The sequence below is a fragment of the Acomys minous genome (assembly GCF_964271855.1).
Source record: "Acomys minous genome assembly, chromosome: 8".
NCBI lineage: Eukaryota > Metazoa > Chordata > Mammalia > Rodentia > Muridae > Acomys > Acomys minous.
Genome location: NC_140489.1, coordinates 88,731,827 through 88,743,847, shown reverse-complemented (window position 1 = coordinate 88,743,847; position 12,021 = coordinate 88,731,827). Strand labels below are relative to the sequence as shown.

The 12,021-nt window shown below is 49.1% G+C and overlaps 1 long non-coding RNA gene across 1 annotated transcript; it reads right to left on the bottom strand.

Moving 5' to 3' along the window:
• Positions 1 to 705: 705 nt before the first annotated feature.
• LOC311604167 lies at positions 706 to 8,864 on the bottom strand. Its single transcript, XR_014781385.1, has 3 exons — positions 8,742 to 8,864; positions 1,823 to 1,988; positions 706 to 835 (listed from the first exon to the last, which is right to left on the bottom strand). It is a non-coding gene; the product is annotated as an uncharacterized lncRNA (long non-coding RNA).
• Positions 8,865 to 12,021: the final 3,157 nt, after the last annotated feature.

Here is a 12,021-nt window from a genome sequence, read left to right as displayed (position 1 = left end):
GGCCACGGTTCAGTCATCAAAGGGCCAGCCAAAACTTCCATCACAGGATACAAGTATAGTTGGGGGTTGGAGAAGCTGTGGCAGGGGAAGTGGCTTTAAGTTGGTTCTGAGTCATAGGGAAGGGGTCAAAGATAAACTTCCCGGAGGAAGTCAAGCTTGTTGCTAAATTTTGAAGGTCAAAGTGGAGCTCGGACCTATGTTGTATCAACAGGGTTCAGGAAGCTACCAGGGAAGAGCGAAGTCAAGGGGAGAGTTCTGAGGCTGGCCTGGAGGAAGAGGAAGGTCAGAGGGAGGCCTCAGTACAGTCTTCGTGTGCAGGGCAAGGAGTTTTGACTCTACCAGAGGGTAACAGGCATTATTCAGGGGAAGCCAGGGGTGCTAGACTCTGTTAAAGTGTTAGCACAGTTTCTTCTCACAATAGGAAGAGCTAAGAGGCATGAGGCCAATCAGAGAGGTCAATGTTGCTATGGAGACAAAGAAGATGTGGTCTCCAGAGAGGAGGTGCTATCTGGAGTCAGCCAGCCTCAGGACTAAGGACACAATCCACACAGTGATGGCCTCGTTTATACACCAGTTACAAGTTCAGGGGTCTCAGGCCACCTCACTTTAGTGTAGCTTACTAATTGCAAAGATCGCCACAGACTCCCCCATGTTTCTATGATCCCTTAGAATGACTCCCAGGACACAGAAGTGTGCTGTATTGAAGGGCTAGTTTAATTTTATTTATTATTATTGAGGGGTTACAGGATGTGGGTGAGTGCCGTTATGTACACGTGGACATCAGAAAACCACTTTCTTGAACTGGTCCTCTCCTCCTCCATATTTAATGTCCTGGCTGGAGATGAGATGAAAGACGGATATTTAGGATGCTTAACCCACTGTCTTCTTAGATCTCAGGCTCTTAGAACAAAGCATGGCTCTAAGATCTCACCCTGTCTGTTACCTAGTTAGCATCTTTTGTATGCTTATCACAAGCTAGGGTCATCTGGCAAGAGGAAAGTCAACTGAGAAAATGTCTCTATCACATTAGTCTGTAGGCAAGTCTGTGGGGCTTTTTTTTTTAAATTAATGACTGATATGGGAAGATCTAGCCACTGTGAAGATGGTCCTGGAGTGTGTAAGAAAACAAGCTGAATCCCAGGGAGGCAGAGGCAGGTGGATCGCTGTGAGTTTGAGGCCAGCCTGGTCTACTAAGCAAGTCCAGGACAGCCAGGGCTACACAGAAAAACCCTGTCTCAGAAAGAAAGAAATGAAGGAAGGAAGGAAGGAAGGAAGGAAGAGAAAGAAAGAATGAGAAAAAGAAAGAAAGAAAGAAAAGCAAGCAAGTTGAACAACAGAGGTTAAGAGCACTGGCTCCTTTTCCAAAGGTCCTGAGTTCAATTCCCAGGAACCACATGATGGCTCATGACCATCTACAATGAGATCTGGTGTCCTCTTCTGGCCTGCAGGAGTTATATGCAGGTAGAACACTGTATATGTAATAAATAAATAAATACATAAATAAATAAATAAATAAATAATTTTTAAAAAGAAAAGAAAGCTGAGCAAGCTAATAAGCAGTATTCCTCTGTAGTCTCTGCATTACCTCCTGCCTCCAGAATCCTGCCTTCAATGGCAGACAATGATTAGGATGTGTTACACAAGTAAACCCTCTCTACCCAAATTGATTTTGGTCACGGTCTTGTCACAGGAGCAGAAAGCAAACTGAGACAGTATCTGTAAGTAAAGGCAACCATCAACTGTGCTGTCCTAGGCTCACATTGCCCTGAGACTCCCTGCCTGACTATGAAACAGGCTGGCTCTGCCATTTATCTATCCTCACTTTATCTATCCTTCAGGCGATAGCTTTGGTTTTGCCCTTCGTCCTTCTTCTTCTTCTTCTTCTTCTTCTTCTTCTTCTTCTTCTTCTTCTTCTTCTTCTTCTTCTTCTTCTTCTTCTTTTCAGGCACAAATTCACAGGGAAAACAAACTTTTCTTCCTCCACTCATCTGATGAGAGACAGATCAACAAGAAAAAGGCAAACAAGTTTACGAGCAGGCTCGCAGTCTGCTCACCTGTGGGAGTAGGCAGATGGCTCAACCCTCATTACCCTGGTTTAAATGATAAATGTCTGTCATAGCTACGGCATTTGAATACATTGTCCCCAGTCGGTGGCGCTGTTTGTGGAGGCTTGAGAAGGGTGGCCTTGCTAAAAGAAGTATGCCACTTGGGGCAGGCTTTGCCGGTTCTGCCATTTCTGTCAAGTCTCAGAGAAGCCCTTACAGAGAACAGCGGCTCACTCAGTACCTGGGTCACATCTCTTCTGACCCCCTTACCCTAAACCTCTCCAGCCCAGGGACTTCCCTGCCATTTCTTGGTTTCCTTGCCTCTCTCTTGATCCCCTTGGCCTTCTCTCACCTCAGTTTCCTTCTCCTCCTCTCTCCATGTATCCTGCTCCCCGACCCCCACCCCTGACCCATGGCCCAGTTCACTCTCCTGGTCATTTCTAGTCTACTATTTTCTCTTCTGGCTCTGGACTCTTCCAGATGTCTCTGGCTATAGTCTCCCTCATGTCTCCAGTAAAATCCTTCTCCTCAACCGTAACCCAGGACAGGTCATGTCCTCGTTTTTATTCAATTCCCAGTGTGATCATACTGCTTTCTGCTTATGGTTTAAGATGTGAGCTCTAAGCGGCTCCAGCCACCATGCCCAGCCTGCTGCCACACTTCCTGTCTGCTGTAACAGTGATGGGCTCTCAACCCTCTGGACCCATAAGCCCAAGTTAACCCTTCCTTGTATAAGCTGTCTTGGTCATGGTGTTTTACCAGTGGAAAAGTAACTAATGCACACACCTCAATCATCCCAGCTAAGCCAAAGGAAAGGAGGTTGGGTGGCAGGAAGTAAAGAACCAGTCTGCTTCCATCTTAGGCTTGAAAGCCATCTTAGAGTAAAAACAACAACAAAAATAATCCCCCGCAAATTAGGCTCATTCCCGTTTATGATTAATCTGTTTCTCAAAGACTGAGCTATAGCCCACCTGTATCCTTAACTACAAATGGAACTGCCTGTTCTAGGAACAGAGCTTTGAGTGGCTTTTCCACTGATTCTCAGTGCCCTTGAACACCAAGTCATCCCATTCAGGGTGATTCTGGCCCTCCAGATATCCTTTTCCAGGAGTCTTCTGTGTTCTACTAGATGACATATGGGGCTCTGCTGGCAGTTCCGGATGCGGTAAGAATCCTGCCTTGCCCAATCCAGTTAGAACCAGCTGGTTCAATGACATGCACAAATTTCAGGGTGCAGACAGCAGGGCCCCTGTGGCTGTGTCAGTCATATCCTGAGTGCTGGGGATAAAACTGGTACCATTAAATAAATAGAATGAGATAACAGATCTGTTATGGAGAGACTAATTATAGAAGCGTGAGGAAAGAAGGAGAGAGGAGTTAGGGCCTGAGTGGGCCATGAGAGTAGAGAGACAGAGATAGAGAGACAGCGGGGGGGGGGGGGGGAGAGAGAGAGAGAGAGAGAGAGAGAGAGAGAGAGAGAGAGAGAGAGAGAGAAAGGGAAAAGGGGATCCCCTTAGAGAGAGGGAAAAGGAGTTAAAAGAGATGTGTCCTTTTTATCTTGAGCCCCTGGCAGTGGTGGCAGGTGATGACATCAGAGGTTGCTAAGCAACCTAGAAGCAGGCCGCTTATATGCCAACACAAATACTAGGCAAGTGGTCTGCCACTGCTTTACACTTCCAGTCTTATTTCTAGACGCCATGTCTGTCTGTAGGGGAAAGTACTGGATTTTATGACTCACCTCTGTCAGGGGTGAGTTCTAGTTTCTAAGGCTTTCCTCAAGGTAGAATGGGGTGGGGGTGAGAGACAGGAGGGAAAGAGAAAGTCAGGGACATTGAGGGTCTGAGGCTTTCCGAAGTTAAAAGCTTTCAGCCTGCCAGAGGCACTGTGTGCTCTCCATGTTCTAGGCGAGAGGTCCACCTGGTGATTGACAAGTTCATATGCCTGGTATTCATTCCTGACACAGCGTAATAGATTCTCAGGTGCCATTATTTACTGATATAGATAGCAATTATCACCTGGTGCCTCCTAGGACCTGGCAGATGTGATTGATTTATTAAACAAGATGTTGAGTCATTCTTTCTTGAAACTTGCCCTCTAAACAGAATAACTCGGGTCACTGCCGTTGCTTTGTGAACAGGAGTAATGTCAGGCAAGACTGAGTACAGCCTGAAAGCTGCTGTTACTTAGAGAGAGCACAGCAGACTCTGCCAGTTCCCCTCAAAAACAGCACAGCTTCTATTTCCTTATGGCCATTTTGTCTCGCTTCCTGAACACCCATAACCAAAGGCTTTCAGTTTTTTGACCTGGGAAGTAACAGACTTTCTTGCTGGTGCAGCCCTCTTGAGGTTTGGGTGTCCAGTGGCCCAGCAAAGCCAGTGGTCTTTAACCCATGTCTACTTTAACCCAGAAAACACTGGAGGCCTAAGGCCAGCCTCCCATGAAAGGAAGGACCACAGAAAAGCCATGCGCTCTTCAGAGAATACCTATTTCCATTTGAAAGAAGGGTGTCAGCTGTGGGGAGCCCAGGGAACTCAGTGGGAACAAGGGAGCTCTAGATATGGCTACACCCTGGGGGGTGATGTGCACAGGCTAGCGAGGTATTCAGGGCATAGGTGATTTGAATGGGGAGGTGGCTAACACTCCCTAGCTCTGTATCCCAAAGAGAGTCACAATGGCCATTTGTGTATTAGCTCTCTGGGGGCTACCAGAGAAAAGTGCCATGGTCTAATGACTTAAATGACAGACTACATTGTCCCAAGTCAAGGTGTGGGCAGGGCTATATTCCCTTGGAAATCGGTGTGTGTCAGGATTCTCCTGTGTCTTCCAGTTCATGCCAGAAGTAGGGATTGTTGTTTTTCAGTGTGTTGCTGTGTCCCTCTGACCTCTGTTCCTTTACTCCAGGCCTCTCCCTCTGTGCTGGGTCTCCTTACTTCCTATTATAAGGACATGCATTGTACTGGATTAGGGGTCTGAGATGTTACAGGAAACGCTCACCTTAATTAAATCTGTAATGACCTCATTTACAAACAAGGGCCTTTCCCAAGGTATTGAGAGGTCAAGACTTCAGCCTGTTTTTGAATGGGATACATGTGTGTACTGGGGAGAAATCTGAACTGGTTTAAAGGTGACTCTGAGTGACAAGCTGATGTGAAACCTGCCATTGTGGCCTCCCACAGAACCTCAGAGGGTGATGGGCAGCCCACATGGTGATCCTCATCCACTGCAAGGCTAGAGAGCATCCATCCAGATTTGCTCTTTGGTCTTCTGGAAATCAGACATCCTGCAAAAAATATCTTTCTCTGTTAAACATCAAGAGGGGACTGAACTGCAAGGTGGGAGGGAGTAAAACTGTGCCTTGTGTAGCTGGGGGCAGAAAGGCACCTGGGAGGAAGTGCCAGGACAGCTCATCAGTGCTGTTAACTATGAAAAACAAGATGCCCGGCAACAGATATGAGATGGAGAAACTTATCATAGAAGCATGGGAGAGCAGGGAAGGGGGAAGGGCACCCCAGAAACAGACAGAGACAAGAGAAAGGAAGAGAGCCCAGGAAAAAGAGAGGAGCAAGAGAGGGAAGCAAGGTGGGTTTGCCCTTTTTCTATCCTGGGTAGCTGGCCCATATAGTGGTAGGCAGGTGATGACATCATAGGTTGCTAGGCAGACTGGGGGCAGGTATGCAAACAAGTGTGCCAGCTGCACTGACTACCTCCATATGCTTCGCCTCAGTTTCTGCCATCAGCCCCATACACAGCCCCCAGACTAGCGTCTCTGAGGGCATCTCATCTGTGGGGACCAGTTCCTACTACACAGGAGCTGTGCCCCCCGCCCCAAAGCTCTAAGTTATGAATCTGTAGAAAATTTTCTAAAACTCCTCTGTGGTGGGTGAATTCTGTTCGTCGGCTCAGGACAGCTTTAGTGGCTGTTGAATTTCCTGAGACCCACCCTTGCTCCAAGGAGAAAGGCTCCTTCAAATTCAAACGCACACCTAAATGTCCTGTATCGTCCTAGGCTCTGACTCTCTGAGTTGGCCTCTTTGCGGGAACACTGGACATGGGGCACCAGCCTCAGGAACTGCTTGGTGACAGTTGCCAGAACAGGAGACAGGGTGGATCTGGGTTTTCTGGGCCCTGGGGCTTACTCTGTTTCCAAAGCCCTGTTTAAAAAAACAACAACAACAACACACAATTATGAGCACAAAATTGTTGGCTCCACCAGCTTCCTAGAATAGCTGCGACCAATGGGGTCAGGCGCTGACACACTGGGAGAAGCAGCGTCAGGGCCCAGTTAAAGAGCCTGAGTGGAGACCAGGGAAAGCAGGAACATGGACTGTGGAGCTCAGAGGGCCCTCGGGGACTTGAGAGGGGAGGACACAGAAAGGCTCCTGAGAGCCTGTGTGGGGAGGCAGCCAGGTGATTACAGGAGAGCGGGAGGCTCCAGAGCAGTTGAGTAAATTAGAGGCCTGCTATGAAGGGTGCTCTGAAAGACAAGGCAGGTAGTGTCCTATAAGGGAGGCGTTCTGCTTCTGCACTGAGAAGGCAGGGTCCACCTGCAGCTGGTGGAGCCCAAGGCTCCGAGCTGCAAGGCTGAGATCAGGAAGGAGGACAGAATTCCACCCCAGGAGGAAGATGGGGGGGGCGCGGTGGGGCATGCATTGCAGCATCTGCAGCTGAGATGAAGGAAGAGAGGGAGAGAGCAAGAGAAGAGAGGAGGCAGAAGAAGAGTTCAAAGCAAAAGGAAGAAGGGGCAGGTGATAGCTGCTACCTGTAATCCCAGCACTTGGGAGGCTGGGGACGAAGGACTGATGTGAGTTTCAGGCTGGCCAGGGCTACAGAGAAGACTCTGACTCAAAACAAAACAAAACAAAACAAACAAACAAAAACAAGAAGAAAAAAAATAGGAGTGAGAGTGACTGAGTGCCCAGTCTCTCTCCTGAAACCTTTCCCACCATCTTGCCCATTCCCACCCCTTCACCTGCCTCAACCAGAGACCACACGCACACGCACACACACACACATACACACATGAACGTGCACACACTCACACACACACACACACACACACACACACACACACACACACTGCACGAGTTTGCTCCTTCTCCTATAGGGCAGCTGTGGAGGGCCCAAGTGTACGGGATTGAAGCAAGATTGGCTGGGAATAAATGTGAAAGGTGACAGTGGCTGTTCTAGTTAAAGGGAGGCAAGCGGCCTCCTCAGAGGGGGGCCTAGCCTGGAGGAGCAGTGGGTTTGAGCGCCGAGCGAAGAGCCTTTGCAGTTCTGGCCTGAGAGCTCTGGAGGTAAGGCCCAACCCCCATTGCACCGTTGGGAAGACTGAGGCCAGAAGCTGGGACCAGAAGCCCCAGCTAGCCACTCTTACTGTCTTCTCCTGGAATGATAACTAACCCCCACCCCAAGCCAAGGGGGAGAGGAGAGCAGAGGTCTGAGAAAGGGGTGTTTCAGTGTGAGGGTCTGCAAAAGAGAGGTCCCATTCACAGGGTCACACCTAGCCTGTTTACGAGCATGTTCAGACATTTTCCTCCTTAGCTCAGAGAATCTGGCAGCCCACCCTTTCCAGGCCTCTGGGGACCTGTGGCTGTCGCCTTCATTTTCTGCCTGACCCAAACCTAAAAGTAAACCTGGGGTGAAGAAGTAAAGGTTTGGGGGCTCTGCCCACCTGCCTCACTGGATGCTGGGCCTGTACATTGGGGTGTATTTATAAGTTGTATTGTTTTCATGACTGTGGAAGTAGCCTGGGCTCCTGGGAAACCAAAAGAGGAAGACAGAAATCCCTGAAGATCACATAGGGAAGAAACCAGGGTAAGCCGGGTGCAGTGGCGCACGCCTTTAATCCCAGCACTCGGGAGGCAGAGGCAGGCCGATCGCTGTGAGTTTGAGGCCAGCCTGGTCTACAAAGTGAGTCCAGGACAGCCAAGGCTACACAGAAAAACCCTGTTTCATGGAGGGAAAAAAATCATCTTTAGATTCTTTGCAATGTGTGAATGTGACTTCAGGGCCAGGCCTGATGTGAGTTTGAGGCCAGCCTGGTCTATATTGCAGTTCCAGATCAGTCAGGGCTATATAGTAAAACCTCGTCTTAAAAAAAAAAAAAAAAAAAGGAACTCCAAAATTGTAATAGCTGGAGTCACCTACTGCTTTGTATATTTGACTTCCTTAAAAAGAAAACTGATAATATTAGTAATTAAAATTTTCCATATCAATAAGTATTATCCAAAAACAAAGTTACTTTTAATTTTTTTGTTTGCTTGATTTTTGTTTTTTGGGACAGGATTTCTGTGTGTAGCCTTGGCTGTCCTGGACTCACTTTGTAGGCTAGGCTGGCCTTGAACTCACAGCGATCCTCCTGCCTCTGCTTCCCAAGTGCTGGTATTAAAAGCATGCATCACCGTGCCTGGCTTCTTTTTATATTTAATTTAAATGTTTAGAGGTTAAGACATCCATGCTACCTGACTCACACTATTGCCAAATAATCTGTGGAAGAAAAAGCTCCATGTCCCCAACCCTCTTCCCCTCCCCCAACTCTAAGCTAACCCTGTTTCCCTGTATCTTGAGCCAAACAAGAAATTTGGAAGCACCAGAGGCTCATGGGAAGAGAGCCTTCAGAAGATAGGCCTGCTTAGGACAGAGAGGGAAAGTATGGCTGAGCCTTTTGAGGAGCGGGTACTCTGAGGAATTCCATACCTGTTGCCCCATTAGCCCATGTAGCAGCCTGTCACATGGGGCACTGTGGCCAAGGCAGCCTGCTCTCCCCAGTGTTAGCCACTTCCTCAGAGAGAGGACCTCAGATGTAGCTGGACACACGGCTCCTGGAAGAGACACAACATTCTTGAGAATGCTTTGATGCCAGTGGGACCACATGGCCAACAATGTCATCTCTAGCTTCCGGTCTATCCCTTCAAAGAGAGCTGGAAAGCCCCACTACGCACCCTTACTCCTTCCTGCTAGCTGGATATAGGATGTGGTTGCTGGACATTGGCAGCTACCTGAGACCACGAGATGGCAGCTTCCTGCTGATCTTGGCAGAAGGGCAAGTTAAGAGAATCCTGAATCCCAAGGGGTTGTGCAAACACAGCACCAGCTCTGGTCTATTTACCTCTAGGCTTTTACAGGTGAGAGACAAAAACAAAAACAAACAAACAACAACAACAACAACAAAAAACTGGGTCAGCAGGTAAAGGTACGGGCCACCAAACCTGGGGCCCTGAGGTTGATTTGGGGGAGCCACTTGGTAGAGGGAGAGAAGTGTTGCATGCCACAAGTTGTCCTCTGACAGCACACACACACACACACACACACACACACACACACACACACACACACACCCTACAGTGAGCCTTTAAAGCCCTGGACTCTTTCCACAGATCATCCCCTGCTATTAGGGAAGGCTGCTAATATTTATAGATTGTCTCCTGCTTGCCAGACATGTACACATACTTTAATTAAACTTAATGTAATGTAGCTGCATTTAATTTTCCTCCAAACCCCCGAAGCGTTAGTAGTGTTATCCCCACTCTGGATGAAGAAGCCCAAGCTCCCAGGGGGCTGAGGAGCAAGCACACACAGTGAACGCCAGGCTGGTGGCCCCATGTCTGCTCTTCCCACCTCTTCCCTACACGGTCCTGACTCCTGACCCACCCGCTTCACTTCTGAGGACAAGGGTCTCACCTGAGAGAGCCGGGTCACAAAGGTGCTTTGTTTGCTGTATTTCTCACCAGCTTCCCTCTTGAGAGGACCCCCAGAACCTGAGCCACCTCTCAGGGCCTTGAAGGAAAACTTAAATCAGGCTTTAATATCAGTGAATTCTTTTCTTTCTCAAGGAAAAAAAAAACCCATAGTCAGCTATAATAAATCCGCTCATTAGCCTTATTGTAGTGATTACTGCTCCCGCCACTGTAATTGGCTTCTCCAAAGTTTTAGGAGGAACTGTGTCTTCAAAGGTCTGTGCTTAGACGCGGCCTTACTTGGAGCTGAGCGTGGCTTCGGTGGCCAAATTAGGAGCCTGGGTCCTGGGGGAGCCAGGGGAGGGGGGGAGGTAAGGGATGAAGACCCGCAGCCCAGCAGCCTGGGGTTACTACAGCAGCCTTGTCCATAACATCCGTCTGGGCTGCGCACCATCTACAGTACACAAGCCTGTCTTCCTGGGACAGGCCTCTGCTTGTCAAACAGAGGAGGCTCCTGACGAGACTCTGTGCTTTGCCGGGCCCATCCCAGGATGACCAGCGCTCTGCAGGTGCTCAAGCTGGTTATGGGATGCAAAGGAGGAAGTGGGACAAAGAAGCAGAAGATCTATGTTAGGGTGCTTGCTCGCCAATGATTTTGGGCAAAGGCATCTCCTTTTGTCAAAGGGACAAAAAGTCCCTTAATGGTAGCTGCCGCTTAATGATGAGATGCTGGGAAAGGGAGTCTCTGGTATGAGGCTGGAGCCTCAGTTTCCCTCTCTCCCATGAGAAGCTTGACAGGCTGGTGCTCTTGTCCTATGGGCACAAACTCGTGTCAGCCCTGCCATGGACTGTTAGTGACATGCCTCTGTGAGTGACTTGTGGCTCAGCTACACTAGCTAGTGAGTGACAGAGGGGGAGGTACCCTCCTTGGACTACTGTGGGTTGGAACCTTGACATTCTAGGTGACTCTGGGGCCAGGCCCAGCTCCTCACAGTTCAGATGTGGGTGATAACTGTGAGCCATCAAAAGTGCAGACAAGCTCCTAGCCCAGCGACCTGTTCATACCAGCATGGAGCACCTTACAAGATTCAGAGAAACCATAGCCTAGAGGGAAAGTAGCCAGTTGGTGGCTCACTGTGCAATGTGTTCTGAACCCCAGTGAATACTGTAAAGGGAAAAAAATGACTGTTGCCTCATGCAGGAGAGACCTCAAGTGGTTGTTTACCTAGCACCCTCTGCTTCGAGCCTCTTGCCTGGGCCCCTTCTGGACCTTCCAATCTCAACCTCACAGGACCCGCCTACTGCATCCCAGTCACCACAGGAGGGATATTTGTGCCTGGCTTCCTGGCATTGGAACAAGACAAAGCCGGCTTTGACCATGGTGTTTTGCAGACGGAGCGTGAAGGAGTGCTCCAAGCCAATATCTAGGAAGATCTTCTGTGTAGCCAAGACTCAGGATGGCTGCTGAGATGGGGAGAATGAGAGCCACAAACTTTACTTTTTGCCTCAGTGCCCTAGACATCATATATTCTCTGTCTGTCTGTCTGTCTGTCTGTCTGTCTGTCTCTGTGTCTGTCTCTCTCTGTGTCTCTGTCTCTCTCTGTGTCTCTGTCTCTGTGTCTCTGTCTCTCTCTGTCTCTGTGTCTGTCTCTCTCTCTCTCTCTCTCTCTCTCTCTCTCTCTCTCTCTCTCTCTCTCTCTCTCTCTCTCATAGACAGGATAATGATGCTCTCCTAACAAGGTTGTGGTCCATAGGAGGCTGTGTATACAGAGGGCTGTACAGTCCCTTGAATGCAGCAGCTACTCATACATGGGGCAAAAGCAACAGCTCTAATAATCAATAGACCTTGGTGACCTCCTAGCCAAAGCCATTGTTTGACAGGCCTGAGGTCCATGAACCAAAATCCAGAGACAAGGCAAGGGTTAGACTCAGCCTTGCATCTTGCCCACCTGTCACCTCTGCTCAGTTTTCCCACGGGGTCACTCCTGCTTGCCTTTGTCCTTTGCTCCTCCTCCTTTTCTAGTTTCTTCCGTGTCCCCGTGCCCAAGCTCAGAGTTCAGTCCCTACCCATTCTGTGCCCTGCACCATCCTAAATAATATTTAAGCTCCATGGCTCCTGGCTCATAGTGACTGCCAAGCCCTATGTCCACTCTCCCCAGCCCCAGTGGTAGGGTCTGCTCATCTGGCACAGGGACATTTCCTGAAACCCTCTGAGACTGAGGACTCACTTCTCCTTCAGGACCATGCTTCTCCCTCATGTTCCTGCAAGGGCTATGGCTTCTCCTGAGCCTGGATGTGGG